At 47.5% G+C, this 20,109-nt stretch overlaps 1 long non-coding RNA gene across 1 annotated transcript in view; it reads right to left on the reverse strand.

The window, feature by feature from the left end:
* Positions 1–8,630: 8,630 nt before the first annotated feature.
* Positions 8,631–20,109, reverse strand: part of LOC147105884 (uncharacterized) — a 29,850-nt gene continuing 18,371 nt past the window's right edge. Inside the window, exon 2 of the long non-coding RNA XR_015081635.1 lies at positions 8,631–9,660. This is a non-coding gene — a long non-coding RNA (uncharacterized LOC147105884). The remainder of the gene's footprint in view (positions 9,661–20,109) is intronic.

Below are 20,109 nucleotides of genomic sequence, written 5' to 3' on the forward strand. Positions count from 1 at the left end.
GCCGGCATTTATTGCCCATCTCTAACTGCCCTTGAGAAGGTGGTGGTGAGCCGCCTTCTTGAACCGTTGCAGTCCATATTGAGTCTATGATGAGAGGGTTGTCCTATGATGAGAGATTGTGTAGAATGGGCCTCTACTCTCTGGAGTTTAGAAGAATGAGAGGTGATCTCATTGAAACATACAAGATTCTGAAGGGGATTGACAGGGTAGATGCTGAGAGGTTGTTTCTCCTGGCTGGAGTGTCTAGAACTAGGGGACATAGCCTCAGGATAAGGGGTCGGCCATTTAAGACTGACATAAGGAGGAATTTCTTCACTCAGAGGGTTGTGAATCTTTGGAATTCTCTACCCTAAAGGGCTGTGGATGCTGAATCGTTGAGTATATTCAAGGCTGAGATCGATAGATTTTTGGACTCTAGGGGAATCAAGGGATATGGAGATCGGGCGGGAAAGTGGAGTTGAGGTCGATGATCAGCCATGATCTTATTGAATGGTGGAGCCGGCTCGAGGGGCCGTATGGCCGACTCCTGCTCCTATTTCTTATGTTCTTATGTGTGGTGAAGGTACTCCCACAGTGCTGTTAAGGAGGGAGTTCCAGGATTTTGACCCAGCGACGATGAAGGATCGGCGACATGTTTCCAAGTCAGGATGGTGTGTGACTTGGAGGGGAACTTGGAGGTGGTGGTGTTCCCATGCGCCTGCTGCCCTTGCCCTTCTAGGGGGTAGAGGGCGCGGGTTTGGGAGGTGCTGCCAAAGAAGCCTTGGCGAGTTGCTGCAGTGCATCTTGTAGATGGTCGGCTGCTAGGCGGGAAACAGAGTAAAAGAATGATCGAGGTCCAGTCGTTAAAATTCGGCAGGGCCTCCGCTTTCCCGGAATCGTTCTGGGATTTCTGGGTTATCCCACCCCGACGCCCCGCAAACACGCTCCCTCGCTCTCTCTCCCCGCCTCCTTGTAAACGCTGGGGCTCTGAAGTTTGCAGGAAGCACTGCTTTAATTGCCAAGTCATTCCTCTAAGCGAAAATAAAAGGTTTCAGCTAATGCAAAAATATAATCCTGAAATTAAGTGGAAGTGTCACCAATCTCTCTTATTGGAATTCAATGAAAGCCAAATAGAAAAGGGGAGCCCGTGTTTGCAAAGTCTACAGTAAAAGTAGGTCTGAGCCACTGTACTCGCTTCTACTTATCTGTGAGGAAGTAATATTTAAACGATAACATAGACTACATCGCACCTACTGCAATTAAAATATGTACAAATGGAGGGTTTGACCCTCGCTTTATACTGAAGTGTTTAAGAAGCATCTGTTTTGATTGTATTATAGTGCTTACCGCGCAGAGTTTAAAAAAAAACCTTCAGATTATAGGGAATGCCACAGAATCAATTGGGTGAATTGACAGCTATTATGAAGGAGCACATTACCACGATACTTGAGTGAACACACACCACTTAGCAAGTAGGCGTACCGCCCCTCTCGGCCATCAATGCGTTCAGTATTTCACTCGCCGTTAATCACCTCCAGCGGTCGGAGAGCGAGGTGAAAACAGCTCGGGGGGACCTTTCAGCCTAGAAATAGAGAAACTGGCCAAGCGTTTCCGCTTTGGGCCCAGTCGCCGATCCCCGGCGCAAACCAGCTCTCAAACTCCGGCTCATGAATCCTTTTGCTCAAACTCATTCGCATAATCACCGCACGTAAAATTGTCACCAGAGCCAGCACATTCGGACAGCGTTTCCGGACAAAATTTAAAAAAAAAATTGCATTAAAAATATTCCTTGACATATAACCTGGCGCAGTTTGATTAACACAGCTGAAAATGGGCTCATCGCAAAAAATAAGCATTTTAATCAGAGTGTCCAGTCCACCGTCTGCGAGTAACCCAATTTTAAACAATTGAAAATGACTTTAAAAAACAAAAGAGAACCATTTACTAGTTACATTGTTGTACACTAGTCAGTTTCTTAGAAATTAAAACAAATTATATTTAAAAGCTTTTAAAAGCCTATCCGTGTCCTTGCATCTAAAAAGCAGTTTAATATTAAGAGTCTCCTCGAAGGCCCGTAAAAGGGCGCAATGAGCGGAAACTCGCCGCGGTGATTAATTCGATCAGGGGGGACATGTCAAGTTTTGTGGGCGGGGCCGGCTCTAGCACGATATTTTTTTAAACCCGCGCAAAAGGTCGCGGAAACTCGATTTGCGCCGGGCGACATTTGCGCTCAAAATTCTTTTCGCGCCGGTTTGACTGCTTGTGGGCAAATTGCGCCAAAGAACTAACGCAGCCGAGCGGAAACTCCAGGCTGCTATGTTTAGGGTGCTCACTTCTACCAACACTGGACTGATACAGCTTGCTTTCTACCAACTTTCAATGCAATTGTAAAAATATCAAACTAGGAAATCAATAAACAAGCCACACAGTTGTTTATTTACCGGCAGAATCCGGCCAGTTCACAGTGAGGGACCTGTTGTGCAGTTCCGATTCAGTCGCTTTCGGTCCTATGGTTGAATTTTCCCCCAATTCCGTTTTGTTATTTTGTCTCCGCCTCTCTCCTTTGAGTGCCTCCATCTTTCAGCTCTCCTGGGCAGGGAGATTCCTCGGAGCTGCCCCCCCCCATTCGGCCGGAAGCGCGGTGAAACCCCCTCCCCTCCGCCCCCCGTTCGGGCGTGTGTAATCCGCTGCGGCTTCCCCTGCTCACGCAGGAGTTAAAATTGCAGTCGGGGCTCGATAACGTCATCAGACCCCCGATCGGCATGTTTGAAGAAGGACCCCGCCGGCTTTGGGCGGCCAGCTCAGGGGCCGGTGGGGTCCGAGCAGCTCAAGGGCAGGTAAGAAACCTGGGCGGCTTTAACTGCCCACCGGACCAGACACTATTTGAGAAGAAAGACTCGTATTTATATAGTGCCGATCACGGCCTCAGGTTGTCCTAAAGCGCTTCACATGCAATGAGGTCGATGCTGCAGCTTTGAGGAAGTGCTGCACTGTAGGAGGTAGCCCTCACCTGCCTGTACAGGTGGAAGCTAAGGATCCCATGGCACTATTTGAAGAAAGGTAAGAGGGTTCTCCCAGTACCCTAGAGTCATAAAGTCATTATGGGCTAAATTCGGTTGATTTGCACCCTAAGAGCACCCCACTCACACTCCAGCTGTAATATTGGGTGGCGCATCCCGACTTACCGCCAGACACGATGTCCGCCGGGGTCAGGGGCGCCTACCTTCGGCTGGGGCGGCGCTAGTTAAAGGGGAGGTGGCGGGCGGCCATTTTTGTTGCTGGCCGCCTGCCAGCACCTGCCCTCGCTGCTGTCCCTGGCCCCCGTGAAGCCACCCCCCGTCCCCCCCTGCGGGGTGCCGGATGCTCTCCGTGAGCCCGGTACTCCTCTTGAGTGCCGGACTCGTTTGCCGGCACTCCCTATCCCTGATGGCCCAGCTGGGCGCCGGGGCGCGCTGCACCAGGCCCCTCCCCTTTAATAATGGGAGGAAGGCCTGCAGTAGCACGGTGCATCGCGCCGCAATATTGGCTCGCAGTGCCCCAAGAGGGACGTGGGGTGCTTCCAGTAGCGCCCCTCCTCCCTCTCAGGGCACTACCTGGGAAAACCGGCTGCGGGGGCGCTAACTTTTTCGGAGCACTACCCAATTTTTACCCCATAGAGTCATAATGGCACAGAAGGAGGCCATTCGGCCCATCGAGTCTGTGCCGGCTCTTTGTAGAGCAATCCAGTCAGTCCCATTCCCCCACTCTATCCCCGTAGTCCTGCAAGTTTATTTCCCTCAAGTGCCTATCCAGTCTCCCCTTGAAAACATTGTGGCCTAGAAATTCACTAGCCTTAGCGCCGCTTTTGAGGCGCTAGAGGGACTAGCGCCAGAGTTATGGCCAGTTTAAAAATTCCCTGGGGCCCTAAATCGGCGTTGCACCGGTAGCGCTGCGCCGGCACCGATGACGTCATCGGTGTGCGCAGCGTCCCGGTTGCCGTGGTAACCCGCCCGAACTCCGAAATTGAGTTGCGGCCGCCTCGCCCGTGGCAGCCGCAAGCAACGTTCTGGCAGAGGTGCCTTACTCCAGTTTGCGCCGGCGCATTAAAGGCCCCGCGGCTGCCGGCCACTTTCCCGCCGGCCGCCTGCCCGCAGCTCCCTCCCCGGACTTCTTCCCCCCCCCCCCCGGAACAGATGCAAGCCCGGCACTTGTCCGAGGTGCCGGGCTCATTTTTAAGCTGATTTGCGCGGGCCGCGGCCGGGTGCAGGCAGCTCCTCCTTAACGGGAGGAGGAGGCCTGCACGTCCCCAGCCTGCCGCACCGCATCGGGTGCCGCAGCGCCGGAATTGCGGCGCGAAACGGCAGTTAGCGCTGCTGTACCGCCGCAAAGACCCTTCAGTAGCGCCGGCAGCCGTTTGGGCGCGGCGCCACTGAATTTTTGGCGCGCGCAGGGGACTTAGCGCCGGCACTAACTTCCGGCGCTAAAGCCCTGGCTAAGCCAAAACCCAATTTCTAGGCCTGAGTGTCTCCGCTTCTACCACTTCCGTCGGCAGCGAGTTCCGGGTCCTCACCACTGGCTGCTTAAAAAAAAGTTTTCCCTCGCATCCCCCCTGTATCTCTCGCCCTATATTCCTCTCTCAACCAGCACCGCCAAAGGCAGATTAACTGGACTCTCATCTCATTGTTGTTGCTAGCTCATGCTGTGCACAAAATGGCTGACACACTTTCCAACATAACAACAGTTGTTGCGTTTCAAAGTAATTTATGGCAAATAAAGTGGTCTGAGACTTTGGTGAAAGATGTGATAAAGTGCTGGATAAATCCAGCGCTTTCTCTTTTGGCCTCCTTTTCCAGTTATATCTCCATCTTGTGGAAAGTGCTTTTACTCAAAGATTTATATTGATCGGACCCTTGGTTTGCCGTGACTGAATGAGGGAATTTTTACTTTTTGTTTTCAGTAAATAGGATTCTTGGATTTTTACTGGTATTTTGGGGTTCATTTTCCACAATGTCTTCAGATTTTCTATGATAGTGGGCCGTATTTTCCGATCGCTACGGGTGTGTACGGGCTGTGTACACACCCATAGGGACATCGGAAATGCCGGTTTCAGGCATGCGCTGAAACCCGACATTTCCAATCAGTCAAGAATCCTCTTGACTGATTGGACGCCTGTCCTGGAGAAGGGCCTCTGCAGGGGGAGAGTTCCGCTTTCTGCAGAACATCCGCCCGCTGAAAACCTTAGAAATCTTAAGCCAGGTTAAGCATAAGAGTTTAAAAAGGTAAAAAAAAAAATTTTTTTCACTCATTTATAATTTAAAAATACTTTTTAAAAAGGTAAAATATTTAATTTAATGTAATTTTAACTCATTTAAAAAATGTGATTTTTAAAATTTATTTATTTAATGTTTTATGTCTTTTTTCAGTGATCCCCATTCATACTTTTGACGGATCTATCTGTCGAATGTATGAAGGGAGATTCTCTTCTCCCATTGGCTCGCCTGGCCCACGTGATCCTATCGGAAATTACGGGCCATTAAGAATGAACACCACATGGACTTCAACGCTTCAAGAGGGCGGCTCACCACCATCTTCTAAGGGGCAGTTAGGGACGGGCAATAAATGCCGGCATTGCCAGCGACGTCCACATCCCAGGAACGAATAAAAAAAGGGCATTTAACGTGGAAGGCCAAAACCCATAAATGATCGCGCAAAAAATAAGCGTGTCAAACCTGCTTTCCCGCTTTCACTGGCTACAGCCGAGGACCCCTTTACTGGAAGCTCACCATCGCCACCAGTGCCACCAACCTCGAGCACCCAGGTTTAGTGGGAGGGATCCGGAACTGGGGTTAATCCAGCAGGCAGAGCTGCAACTGGAACGCTGGCATCATAAAGAACACCTCCGTTCAGTCCGTAAGGGTGACCCCGAGCTTCCGGTCGCCTGTCATGTCAATTCACCGCTCCATTCCCACTCGGACCTCACCGTCCTTGGCCTCTTGCATTGTTCCACAGAAGCTCAGCGTAAGCTCGAGGAACAGCACCTCATCTTCCGATTAGGCACTTTACAGCCTTCCGGACTCAATATCGAGTTCAACAATTTCAGATCATAACCTCGGCCCCTATCATATTTCTATATATTTTTATCCACACCTTTGGTTTGTGCCTTTTCCTTTTTTTCTCTCTCACATGGCAGCTGTCTCTCACTCTGCCAGCGCATTTCACACTTCATCTAGAGCCATCCTTTGTCTCTTTACCTGTGATATCGTCTGGTTTTGAATACCTCTTAATGTCTCTTCACTCCCTTTTGTTCTTTCATCCCCATTTCCCAGCCCCCAAACTGGCCTTTTAATCTGTTTCATTTCCTGCCTTTTTTTCCCTCAGTTCTGAAGAAGGGTTTCGACCTGAAACGTTAACTCTGTTTCTCTCTCCACGGATGTTGCCTGGCCTGCTGAGTTTTTCCAGCATCTTCTGTTGTTATTTCGAATTTCCAGCATCCACAGTATTTTGCTATCATCATCATAAAGACATTGTTTGGGCCCTGATGAGCATATATTCACCAGGCTCCTGCCTGCTTCCTGGAGTGGGCTCCGGCCTCCTGGATCGAGGACCCTACACTCCCTCCCCACCGCCAAAACTAGAATAAGCAGAATTGGCAGTAAGTCGGCACTTCAGTTTCCCTCGTTAATTTCGACCACACTTTCGTTTAAGCACAAAAGGGGAGGCCGGGACACAAATATCGGATCACCTGGAAATCTATCCAGTGTCCCAATGTTTTCTTTTGCTTTGTTACTGTTCTTCTATTCTCCAGAAACATTAACCTAAGATGAATTATTGTTTCCACTGAAATGGTTTACGTTTGATAATTAGAGGCAAATGCTTAACTTAAGCATGTGACATGCCTCAATATGCTGTCTGAATGGAGTCAAGGACGCAATAATTTTAAATGATGCACAGAGAAATGCCACGTGAATGAGTTAAATGTTCATCCAACAACAATTTCTTTCCATAAGTTGCCCTGTTTTCAACTAATTCAACTATTCCAATGCACTCCTACCCTATGTAAATCTAAGGTCATCCAAAACTCAGCTGCCCGTCTCCTAACTCACACCAAGTCCCGTTCACCCATCACCCCTGTGCTCGCTGACCTACACTGGCTCCCAGTTAAGCAGCGCCTCAATTTCAAATTCTCATCCTTGTTTTCAAATCCCTTCATGGCCTTGCCCCTCCCCATCTCTGTAATCTCCTCCAGCCCCAGAACACCCCGAGATATCTGCGCTCCTCTAATTCTGCCCTCTTGAGCATCCCTGATTTTAATCGCTCAACCGTTGGTGGCCGTGCCTTCTGTTGCCTAGGCCCTAAGCTCTGGAATTCCCTCCCTAAACCTCTCACGCTCTCTACCTCTCTCTCCTCCTTTAAGACGCTCCTTAAAACCTGCCTCTTTGACCAAGCTTTTGATCACCTGCCCTAATTTCTCCTTATGTGGCTCGGTGTCAACATTCCTCCTGTGAAGCGTCTTGGGATGTTTTACTACGTTAAAGGCGCTCTATCAATACAAGTTGTTGTTGTTGTTGGTTGATTACAGTCTTATCTGGAACTAATTTTGTTTTGTTACTCTGATGAAGCTCTAATTTTGGCCCGTAACTCGCAGTCAGCGGTGACGCAAAGGCACTTGCTGCTGGCCCCGAAGAAAGCGGCCCACAGAGATCTCGGACTGGATTTTACCAGCCCTGAGGAGGAGGGTGTGGAGGTAAGACTGCTGGGAAAATCCCAAGAAATGGGAGCGGGTCCCAAACCCGCTCCCAACCCACCTTCAACCAATCTTCCTGGCAGTCAGGTCCCCGATTTGCACAGGGACCCGACTCCTATTGGCGGGAAGGTAGTTAACAGGCAGTTAAGAGGCTTTTTCTAACTTTTTGACTGCTGTTGCGGAGAACCCCACCAGGGTAATTGAGGCATGCTGTGGGTCTATTGTTATGTTGGTGTTTGGATGACAGCTGCAGAACTGGTGCGAAGGATGCAATGGGACACTGGTTAGTATCAGAGGTAAGGACATGTTGTGAAAGTAATTTTTAATGTGGTTAGATGTTTCTGTAGTTGACAAGCTGTGAAGTGTTTGTGTAGGCTTATCTCATCGGGAGAAGTGACAAATGGTTTCTGCAATCTCAGCTGCAGCTGCCATCTGTTTTATCCTGAGGAAAGAGTAATTGGAGAGCCTGGGTGCAAAGGTTCACCTTTGGACAGTTATTGTCAGTGTTTGACAGCACCTCAATGTTGTCAAACACTGTCAAACAAGTGTGGTGCATGTGCCTTTAAGAAAACCGGCAGATGAAACATCATCAACTGATGTCATCTGACACCGGTTTTCCCTTAATTGGTCGGCAGGGCGGGCTTAACAAGGCCATTCAGGGCAATATAGCGTTTGTTCGTCAGATGTCGTTGGGGGCAGGACTAGAACCCAGAAGGCAGCAGTCCCGCCCCCAACTCGTCTCGGTGAGTAAAATCCAGCCCCTCATGATCTTTGTGATGAGAAGTTTGCCTTTTCCAACGTTCAAGTGATTTCAGCGCTCTATCGCGGGAATCCCTACTGTGATGCTGCTGTGAAGTCAACAACCTGTCGAAGCAGCCATGGGGATAAGGTAGGACCTGAAATATCCAGAACAAACTTTGAAAAAAAATTAAATAAAACATTTTTTATTTTAAGTTTCTTAAAAATTGTAAATGTTGTCATAATGGAGAAATTTGACACTTCACAACATTTGTTTAGCAGTCAATACACTGTTACAACCTCAGTTACACCTAATCCAACAAGGTCTAACATTTAATGGGGTGTTTAACAGCGATATTGCTGTGGAAAAGCCAAGTTTCTGTCAGTTTCACTGATTTCACTGATTTCACGGATTGCCGCCTATGGGGCGACGGAGTCCACAGCGCAGCCAGTGTCAGAGCAGTGAACGACTGACCGCAACTTCAGGATTTCCGTGTTAGGATGCGCACGCGCTACGTCCTGAGGTTGCGGTCAGTTTCAAAGAGGCAATAACAGCGAACGCTGACAGTTCGCCATTATTACCTACTCCAGATTCCAGCCATTAATGTATTCAAACTATAGTTAAATACGTCTCTTAGGTAAAGTATGATTTTTTTTTGTGAGATCGTTGATCTTCTGGTAGTTGGAATAATACAAGTTGTATCTTCCCTCCTGCATTTTGACAATTTCATCTACAAAAGAAAGAAAGATTTGCATTTATATAGCGCCTTTCACGGCCTCAGGACATCCCAAAGCGCTCTACAGCTGACTTGTAAAGTGTAGTCACTGTTGTAATGTGGGAAACGTGGCAGCCAATTTGCACACAGTACGGTCATACAAACAGCAATGAAATAAACAACCAGATCATCCGTTTTAGGTGTTGGTTGAAGGACAACATTTTGGCCAAGATTCCGGGAAAAATCACCCGCTCTTCTTGGAATCGTGCCGTGGGATCTTGAGAGGGCAGAGGGGGCCTCGGTTTAACATCTCATCCAGCAGACGGCATCTCCGACCGTGCAGCGCGCCCTCAGGTACGGCACTGAAGTGCCAGGGAATTTCTTGACGTGTGCTTCAGGTGTTGCAGGTTGGCACCGTGCCCCTTTCTTGCCTTATGTAGACTGATGCGTGCTCCTTAGTGTTGTGTAGCCTGTCCCTACCCTTCAGCTAGCTTTGGTGACATCCTAAAACAAAACAGCGTTTAGTCAACACATTCTTTTGCTGATTGCAATCAGTGGTTTGGAGGTTTAACTGTTCCGGACTGTAAATGGAGAGCTTAATAAGTTTGATAGCAAAATACTGCAGATGCTGGAAATCTGAAATAACAACAGAAAATGCTGGAAAAACTCAGCAGGCCAGGCAACATCCGTGGAGAGAAAATAGAGTCAACGTTTCGGGTCAAACCCTTTATCAAGACTGAAAAGGCACAGGGAATGAAATAGATTGAAAGGCCAGGCTGGGAGAGAACAAAAGAGAAGTGAAGAGACATTAAGAGGTATTAAAAATGAGACGAGATGGTGATGGGACTAGTGGAGACAAAAGACGGCTCTAGATTAGGTGTGAAATGCGCTGGCAGAATGAGAGACAGCTGCCGTGATGAAAGGTCAGTGATCTGAAACGTTAACTCTGTTTCTCTCGCTTCACAGATGCTGCCTGACCTGCTGAGTATTTTTCAGCATTTTCTCTTTTTATTCCTGATAATTTGATGTTCTTTTTAGTTTCATTCTGTACCCGGCAAAAGTTACCTTTATAAGAACATAAGAAGTAGGAGCAGGAGTAGGCCATACGGCCCCTCGGGCCTGCTCCGCCATTCAATAGGATCATAGCTGATCTGAACCTAGACTCACGTCTACATCCCTGCCCGCTCCCCATAACCCTTAATTCCCTTATCAGCTAGGAAACTGTCTATCTCCGTTTTAAATTTATTTAATGTCGCAGTTTCCACAGCTCTCTGAGGTAGCAAATTCCATAGATTTACTCCCCTCTGAGTGAAGAAGTTTCTCCGCATCTCAGTTTTGAAAGGACAGCCCTGTTATGTTCATTAATAAATAGACATTCTTATTATGAACACAGCTAGCTTCTAGCTAGTCATTTATTCAGTACACGTTCTCTAGGTACAGTATCTGTAGAGATGCAACATGTGTGCTCCTGTGTGCAGGCTGCCATCTTGACTGTTGCCTTGTGGGTAGCTTAGCCTCATGGGTAATGTAGTCTTAATATAATATATAGCTGGGTAGTGTAGTCTTATACATACAGCTATATACAGCTCTACGGCTCCACCTAGTGTTCACTATAGAGTGACATGCTATTGATCACTACAAGCCCCTTATTCTAAGATTATGCCCCCTAGTTCTAGTCTCACCCATCAGTGGAAACATCCTCCCCGCATCCACCCGATCAAGCCCCCTCACAATCTTATATGTTTCGATAAGATCGCCTCTCATTCTTCTGAATTCCAATGAGTAGAGGCCCAACCTACTCAACCTTTCCTCATAAGTCAACCCCCTCATCTCCGGAATCAACCGAGTGAACCTTCTCTGAACCGCCTCGAGAGCAAGTATATCTTCTCTTAAATATGGAAACCAACACTGTACGCAGTATTCCAGGTGTGGCCACACCAATACCCTGTATAACTGCAGCAAGACTTCCCTGTTTTTATACTCCATCCCCCTTGCAATAAAAGCCAAGATTCCATTGGCCTTGCTGATCACCTGCTGTACCTGCATACTTACCTTTATCTTAAAAAGTGAAAGAAAGAAAGAATTGCATTTCTACAGCGCCTTTCACGACCACCGGACGTCCCAAAGCGCTTTACAGCCAATGAAGTACTTTTGAAGTGGAGTCACTGTTGTAATGTAGAAAACGCGGCAGCTAATTTGCACACAGCAAGCTCCCACAAACAACAATGTGATAATGACCAGGTAATCTCATCTTTTTTTAATCTACTCTCTAGTGTAGAGCATAGAAGTGTTTATTGCCATGTGTGGCTGTCTTTTCTTCCACTTGTGATTATAATAACTGATGTAAGAAAACTACTGGGCACTCGGTCTGAGCGTTAAACAAGGCTTTAATCAATTGTTTTTCAACATGGAGATCTAGTTGTGTCCTTCACTAGTCCCTGTTAAAGAATGTCTTGAGCAAGCTGGGCCCATGCCTGAGTATTTATACTCTCCCTGGACAGCGCCACCAGCAGGCCGCCCAGTATTATTCCGTAAGTCATTTCCACATGAATGACAAGATTCATGTCAATAACATTTTCAATTTACCACCTCTTCTAGTCCTTTTTCCCCACAAGGACCCTTTCCTTTGATTTATCATCGAACTTGTTAAAGAACCCTTTCATTCAGTTTAGCTTTCTCTCTGTATTTATATAACTGACTTTAAGATAAAATGAGGTTGCTGTACTCCAGTGTGATATGCATGTTGAACACATTGGCCGGTAATTTACGATCGGAGGCTTCCTGCGTGCGGAGGCCTCCTATCGGAAAAAAATCTATGCACTTACCCGAGGGCTCCCGGGGTCCGGACACTTCCACTCCTGGGCCTCTCCACAGTCGAAATGCGCAGGGCCCAGGTATTGCAGTGGTGCAGGCGGTTCGCAAGCATCCCTGGGATCACGTGTGTAGTGTATGTACCCGTTTACCTTTAAGGGAACTATTGAATGTAACCGTTCGCCTTTAAGAGCACTATTTTAGGTGTGGCACTATTTGTTGGCTCATGTATACTGTAATACCGATAGTGACCACACCAGTATATAAGGGCTGGGATATGTTAACTAGGGCAGGAATCGCCTGAACCTCTGAATAGTAAAGACCTGTTTTGTTGTTAATCTTGGAGTCTGTGTATTATTTACAATACAACCCACAGACTTAACAATGGCGACGAGGACGATCGTACCCTGCGGCTACAGTACTTCCTAAGCTACTAAGGAGCGTCGAAGTGAGGCAACCGCCTTCGTCGTGCTGCTGGAAGAACACACGAGGCTGCAGCAACAGACAGGAAGCAGACTAGCAACGAAAGTTCATCAGCAACAGGCACAACTACCCTTTTACCACGGTGCGGAGTGCATCGATCAACTAACAAAAGAAAGCAACCGGCGACCGCAACGACTGTGAGTAGGGGAAAGTGTGGAAAATATCCGGAGGATAAGGGCAGTGACCACCACGGTCGAGGGGGTGAAAAAGGCCGGACAGCGACCGGGATCACAAGGCGCGGTGGCGATAAATAAATAAATAACTAAATAACCCGCGAAGAATCAGCCGCAGCCGGGGAGGAAAGGGCCGGACTGCGGGAGGTCGGGGAGAGGCGTTTGAATCCGCTGAGCGAGAGCCCGAGAGGGAGCGAGCAAGAGCCGCGCGAGCGGGTGAGCCAGAGCCCGAGAGGGAGCGAGCAAGAGCCGCTTCGAGCGGGAGGCGCTTCGCGAGCCAGCGATCGCACCAGCGATAAGGGCCGAGAGCCGCTTCGGGCGAGAGGCGCAGCGCGGGCCATCGATCGCATCTACTGATAAGGGCCGGGCCGCTTTGAAGTGAGGGGCGCAGCCGGGCCATCGATCGCAATCCCTGATAAGGGCCGCACTCGGGCTGGTAGGGCAGAGTCGGCAGACACTGAAGGCGCGAGAGCCGCGGTGAACAGCGCGGGCCATCGATCGCGGCGGAGATAAGGGCCGCACTCGGGCTGAAAGACAGCGTCGGGGGTCGGGTGAAGACCGCCAAGCGCGGGAAAACCGCCATTGAAGTGGGCGGGGAGAGCGAGAAGCGCGGGAAAGCCGCCATTTTTCGCGGGGAAACCGCTGGGGAAGAAGACAGAAGCGGGAAACCGCCATCTTAGAAAATTAATAAGAATTTTCAGAAATGCTGGTGTGTTCTCAAGAAGAGAGGAAAAATAAGAATAAGTAAAGCAATACTTGTGTTGTTCTCAAGAAGAGAAGAAGATGCCTAAGCGAGGGAATATTAATGATTTTAATGCTGAAATAGAAGACTGGGCCACGTATGTGGAATGCATAGAAATATATTGCGTAGCCAATGAAATTGAGGATGACGACAAGGCAATAACTTTGTTAAATTCGATGGGAGCAAAAACATACGGGCTCTTGAAACATCTAAAGCACCAGTTAAACCAGTGGACCAGACCTTCGAAGAGATCGTAGCAGTGCTGAAGGATCACTTGAACCCCACACCGTTGATGCTGGCTGAATGATTTAAATTTTACGCAAGAACCCAGAGGAAAGATGAAAGCAATGCGGAATACTTAGTCGAACTGCGTAAGCTAGCGAAATACTGCCAGTTTGGAGGGAATTTGACAGAGGCGCTGCGGGACAAGTTCGTATGCGGCTTGGCCAAAGAAGGAACGCAGAAGCGACTTCTGGAAGAAAACGACCTCACACTGGACAGGGCTGTCCTCAGCTTCATCGCACGAAGCCGCAGCGAAAGGAATGGCGGAAATGCAGCTAAAGGCGGCGGCACTCGGGGTGGACCAAATTACTGCAAGCACTTCCAAATGCTACCGTTGTGGAAAGACAACGCACGACCAGAATCAGTGCTGGTTTAAGAACCAAGAGTGCAGGAAATGTGGCAAACTGGGTCACATCGTGAAGGTATGCAGGTCCGGAAAGAAGACCAACAAGCAAAGGAAGCCACCACCACAAGAAAAGTACAACAAGGTGCATCAGGTGGCTGAAAAGAGTTCAGACGAACAAAATTCGGACTCAGACCCAAACAGCCAGGAGCTGGATAGTCTGAGAATCCACAATGTGGGTAAAGTGACTGATCTACAGACGATCTGGGTCACACTAAAAATAGCTGGAGTCCAAGTACGAATGGAGCTGGACACGGGATCAGCTGTATCAGTCATCAACCAAAAGGACTACCACCGGCTATTCTCTCACATACCCTTAAGAAATACCAAGTTCGTATTACAGACATACACGGGGCATAACGTATACCCCATGGGGAAAATAAGAGTCAAGGTGAGAGATAGGGGTAAAGTACACCCAAGAATGAATTTGTACGTACTACCTGAGGGAGGACCACCACTTCTAGGACGGGAGTGGATCAGGAAAATAGACATGGAATGGCACTACCTACAAGCAATGACGAGTGAGGACTCGGTGCAGACAAGCAGCTCAGACTCCGAGCCGGAAGACGATAAGTCCAGCTTACGTATGAAAAACAAGGTTAACATGAACTCACGGACTAAGGTTGGAAAATCGATGGCGTGCATAAAGACAGAGAATTCTGAGTCTGTTCAAGTTACAGACATATGCATTACGGAGGAACACCGGGCTCGAACTCAACGTTATTTCAAAGTACGACAACAATTAGAACAATTAAGTTACCGCCTCGTACAAGAGATGAAAACAATGAAAAAGTTCTATGACACCGAATGGGAGAGTCTGGAAAGACAACAGAACCTACTGGCTCAAGCAGAGAGCGACCATAGAGCCATCGTGACCAATTACCGATCACATCTCCCTTATGATGTTCAGGAGTTAGAATATTTGCATGATCTAGAGATACAGCAGAAGGGCAAACCACGCTACACTGAGGATTTTGTTCTGCAATTGGAGACGGAGCTAGTGCAGGCAAGGTTAAGAAAAGTGGAATCGCAGTGTGCTCTTAAGGAGATGCAGAAACAAATCTTGGACATGGAAAAGAGAAACGCTTCTTTACCTGATGTGAATAATGTGGACATGTTGCGAGAGGGGATTATTGAGGCGAAACTGAAAGAAGCTAAGCAAAGGATGTTGGAACTTGAAACACAGAACCAAATCAGCAGAAATCAGCTATGTCGAGCAGAGAAGGAGTGCTATGGTCTACATGAGAAGGTGCAATATCTCTCAGCCCAGAATAAGGGGCTACTCACTCAGTTAAATGAGAGTAAATGGGAAATGGCTGAGATAGACTGCAAGAATAAAGAAGAATTGATGGCAGTGAGACTTCGAGAGGCAGATAGCATAGCAGCCTTGGCTGAACTCCAACAGGAAATTGCAAAAAAACCAATTGCAGAGGAATCTTCAGGAAGCCAGGATTTTATTCCAGTCCTTCTCTACGACTCCTTACAAGCAGAGTGTGAGAAGTTGAAAGAACAGTATGGACAGGCCCAGGCTACAATTCTGGAGGGGATTAACTCGGCAACCCCCGAAAAGCTAGTTTCAGTAGAAGCATATGAACAACTAAAGGTTGAACATGAGCAAGAAGTCCAAAGGCTGCAGGAAATGTTTGATGAGCTCCAGGCCAAGGCTGCCTCATCGGTAAAGATTCCATCCATAGATGAAACATTAGTGGTGGAAGAGGAGAGGGGTTTGGAGCTCTCAAAAGTTATTGAAATAGCTGAGGTTGCAACACAGACTGAGAAGATGGCAGCAGAGCAACCCTTGGATACCAAAAGTACGCTGACTCACGTCAATGAAGAACAACAGACCGCTGAAACAGCTGCTCCGGTAGAGGGATTGAATAGTCCGATCAATCAATCTCCAAAGGAAGTTGAAGTATTAAAATCACAAATGAGGTCATTAGTAAACGACTTGCTGAAAGCCCAGAAAAAGCTGGATGAAGAGGTACACATGAAGAAGTCTCTTCAGGAAAGATGTCTGGATTTGGAACAAGAGCTGGCTAACATCCAGCTGGGTATGGAGGAAATAGACGACCCTCTCGCTGGCCTAGCTCAGGACGACACCGAATATTACCATGACCTGGTGGACTACACCGAATATTACGATGTCCTGTCCTGCCCAGCTTGTAACTTCGACTCCCAAAGTGCAGAAATCATGGAGGAGCACCAAAAGTCTACGGAACATCGGGAGAAGGTGGCTCTACTACGGAAAAAGGAGGAACTGCGCATGCAGCTGGCAGCTGACAGTGGAGCCCAGAGAGTCTCCAAGAAGCAGAAAAGGAAAAGTCGAAACAGAAGATGACCCATCTGAACCATTATCACCTCTACCAGATCACACACGTGGTCCCTCCGAACGGAGCCAAATCAGTTCGGAAGTTCAAACTGTTAAATCCATGGAAGGACTATTGAATGAGTCACTCCAGCAATGTGAACCGACTACACCACAGAGACTGAATCTGTGAACTGTTTTCCGCAGAGACTGAATCTGTGATCTGTTTTGACATGAAGTTATATATGTTATTATGTTATGTTAAACATGAAGTTATATGACGTTGACTCCATCGAGAGTATATCTGTAAATTGTTATATGACGTTGACTCCATCGAGAGTATATCTGCAAACTGTTTATATAAAGTTGAAGATTGTATGTTTAACGGGATTCTGTAAGTAAAAAGCTAAAAAGGGAGGATTGTAGTGTATGTACCCGTTTACCTTTAAGGGAACTATTGAATGTAACCGTTCGCCTTTAAGAGCACTATTTTAGGTGTGGCACTATTTGTTGGCTCATGTATACTGTAATACCGATAGTGACCACACCAGTATATAAGGGCTGGGATATGTTAACTAGGGCAGGAATCGCCTGAACCTCTGAATAGTAAAGACCTGTTTTGTTGTTAATCTTGGAGTCTGTGTATTATTTACAATACAACCCACAGACTTAACAACGTGGGCCATGGGGAGCCAATAGGAGAAGGGAATCTCCCTTCATACTTTTGACAGAATGACCTGTCAAATATATGAATGGAGATCACCCCAAAAACACAGTAAAACATTAAATACATTTTTAAAAAACCATCACGTTTTTAAAATGAGTTAAAATTACATTAAATTAAATATTTTAAACAAAAATTTAATTTTTAGAAAAAAAAATTAAAGTTTTTTACGGGGCTAAAAATAAACTTACCTTTTTTAAAAGTATTTTTAAATTAAAAATGAGTGAAAAAAAATTTTTTTTGGTAAATTTTTAAACTCTTATGTTGGTAAATGCAGGCCTTACACTGCTTTTACCAGGCGTGAGATTTTTAAGTGTTTTCTGCGGGTGCAGGTTCTGCAGAAAGCGGAACTCTCCCCCCGCAGAGGCCCTTCTCCAGGGCAGGCGTCCGATCTGTCAAGACTGACAGATCGGAAATACCGGTTTTCAACACATGCGCTTGGCATGCCTGAAACCGGCATTTCCGATGCCCCTACGGGTGTGTACACAGCCCGTACCCACCCGTAGGCATCGGAAAATACGGGCCATGGTTATTCTGCTGTACAATGCATTGTGACAGCAGCTCAGCCCTGTTGCAGTTCCGACTGTTGTTTCAGTCTCCCCAGGGTCACACGGAAGCCTCAAGCACCCCTTCACTAACAACAACCCCTCTCGAGGCACACAACACCCTGAGAAAAACAAGTCGTAGTCACAATACAAATTAACAATTCAAATCAGAACAATTTTTTTTTTCATCACCGATGTTCTAAGGTGTAATAATACGACTTAAGAACATAAGAAATAGGAGCAGGAGTCGGCCATTTGGCCCTTCGAACCTGCTCCGCCATTCAATAAGATCATGGATGATCTTCTACCTCATCTCCACTTTCCTGAACTATCCCCATATCCCTTGATTCCCTTAATATTGAAAAATCTATCGATCTCTGTCTTGAATATACTCAACGACTGAGCCTCCACAGCCCTCTGGGGTAGAGAATTCCAAAGATTCAGAGAAAGAAATTTCTCCTCATCTCAGTCCTAAATGGCCGACCCCTTATTCTGAGACTGTGTGACCCCTGGTTCACGTTGCTGATAAGGAACCTCGCTTTGCCAGTGGTACATATTGGAAAATCATATATCCAACCATTTAAAATAACAATGGGAAAATTATGGTGCATGCCCGATTTTCCAGTACGCACTATCGACAAAGTGAAGACTCCCTGCCGGCAGAATCCTTGAGTATATTCAAGGCTGAGATCGATAGATTTTTGGACTCTAGGGAAATCAAGGGATATGGGGATCAGGCGGGAAAGTGGAGTCGAGTTCGAAGGTCAGCCGTGATCTTATTGAATGGCAGAGCAGGCTCGAGGGGCCAAATGGCGGAGCAGGCTCGAGGGGCCGTGTGGCGGAGCAGGCTTGAGGGGCCGTGTGGTGGAGCAGGCTCGAGGGGCCATGTGGCGGAGCAGGCTCGAGGGGCCGTGTGGTGGAGCAGGCTCGAGGGGCCGTGAGGCGGAGCAGGCTCGAGGGGCCGTGTGGCGGAGCAGGCTCGGGGAGCCGTGTGGCGGAGCAGACTCGAGGGGCCGTGTGGCGGAGCGGGCTCGAGGGGCCGTGTGGCCGACTCCTGCTCCTGATTCTTATGTTCTTTTGTTCTTATGTAAGAACGGAGTCTGAAAATTACCCCAGAAATCTCTAACACGGTTTTAAAGTGGAAGCCAAAGTCTCTAAGGGAAACCTGTCTCACTTTAACTGCTATTAGAAGAAAGGCTGAATAGAGACTTAACAAAAACAATATTTTTTTTTAAATGTGGAAATAAAAATTCTGAGTTTGCTTTCACCCAGAGGCCATAAATCTCCTAATCTTACACATCCCACCCACACCAACTCCACAACATATAGCTACTGTAGGCCTCCAGAACACACACACTTTCGCAATTATGTGATACGTAGGTCACTCCCCACAATGAATCCCCTCTGAAACTACTAACTGCAGTTAGCTGCAAGTAAAATGCTCGACAGGAATAGGGGTGACACACTATTTATTACATTCATGAACTAGGCTTACATAACTCATTCACAACTTGCCACTGTGAGTTATGAGCCCAGCTTCACGTGTATAACCACTCCATTCCCATCAGCTATCCTCTATCCATTCTGTCACGGAGCCTTTACCTCAGTCCCATTTGTCATGCCCACCAGAACATGGATCAATTTTGTTCATTTTTTTTTTCTCCATTTACTTTTAGGGTGACATTCCAGGCTCAAATTGACACCGAGTGACATTGGTGAATAAACGCTTAATGCATTCGGATAAAATTAAGTTGTCCACTATATTAACGGCAGTGTTAAATGGACAGATGGATGTTTACCTGAAAGAAAAAGAAAGTCTTGCATTTATATAGCGCCTTTTACAACCACCGGACACCCCAATGCACTTTACAGCCAATGAAGTACTATTTTGAAGTGTAGTCACTGTTGTAATGTGGGAAACGCAGCAGCCAATTTGCACACAGCAAGATCCCACAAACAGCAACGTGATAATGATCAGATAATCTGTTTTAGTGATGTTGATTGATGGATAAATATTGGCCAGGAAACCAGGGATAACTCCCCTCCTGTTCTTCGAAATAGTGCCATGGGATCTTTTATCTCCACCTGAGAGAGCAGACGGGGCCTCGGTTTAACGTCTCATGTGAAGGACGGCTCCTCCGACAGTGCAGCGCTCCCTCAGCACTGCACTGGAGTGTCAGCCTAGATTTATGTGTTCAAGGCCCATGCAAGGCCCTCCAGTACTCGGCTGAGCAGGTCTCCCATTTCATGGTGGTCTGCTGCACGCTCCACAACTTGGCCATCGTGAGGGCCCAGCCCTTGTCAGCAGGCTTTGCAGGACCACCTCAGGAGGAGGAAGAGGGAGAGGAGGAGAAGAAGGAGGATGAGGAAGACAAGGAAGAGGAACAGGAGCGAGGGAGGAGGCACCACTCAGTCGGCCTTCCAGAAGGGCTTTATCAGACTGCGGTTTGACTGAATTAAACCCCAGATCCCCGTTGCTCACCAC

This window comes from Somniosus microcephalus, chromosome 17 (assembly GCF_052327205.1).
Source record: "Somniosus microcephalus isolate GS21.2 chromosome 17, FLI_Smic_1.0, whole genome shotgun sequence".
NCBI classification, from domain to species: domain Eukaryota; kingdom Metazoa; phylum Chordata; class Chondrichthyes; order Squaliformes; family Somniosidae; genus Somniosus; species Somniosus microcephalus.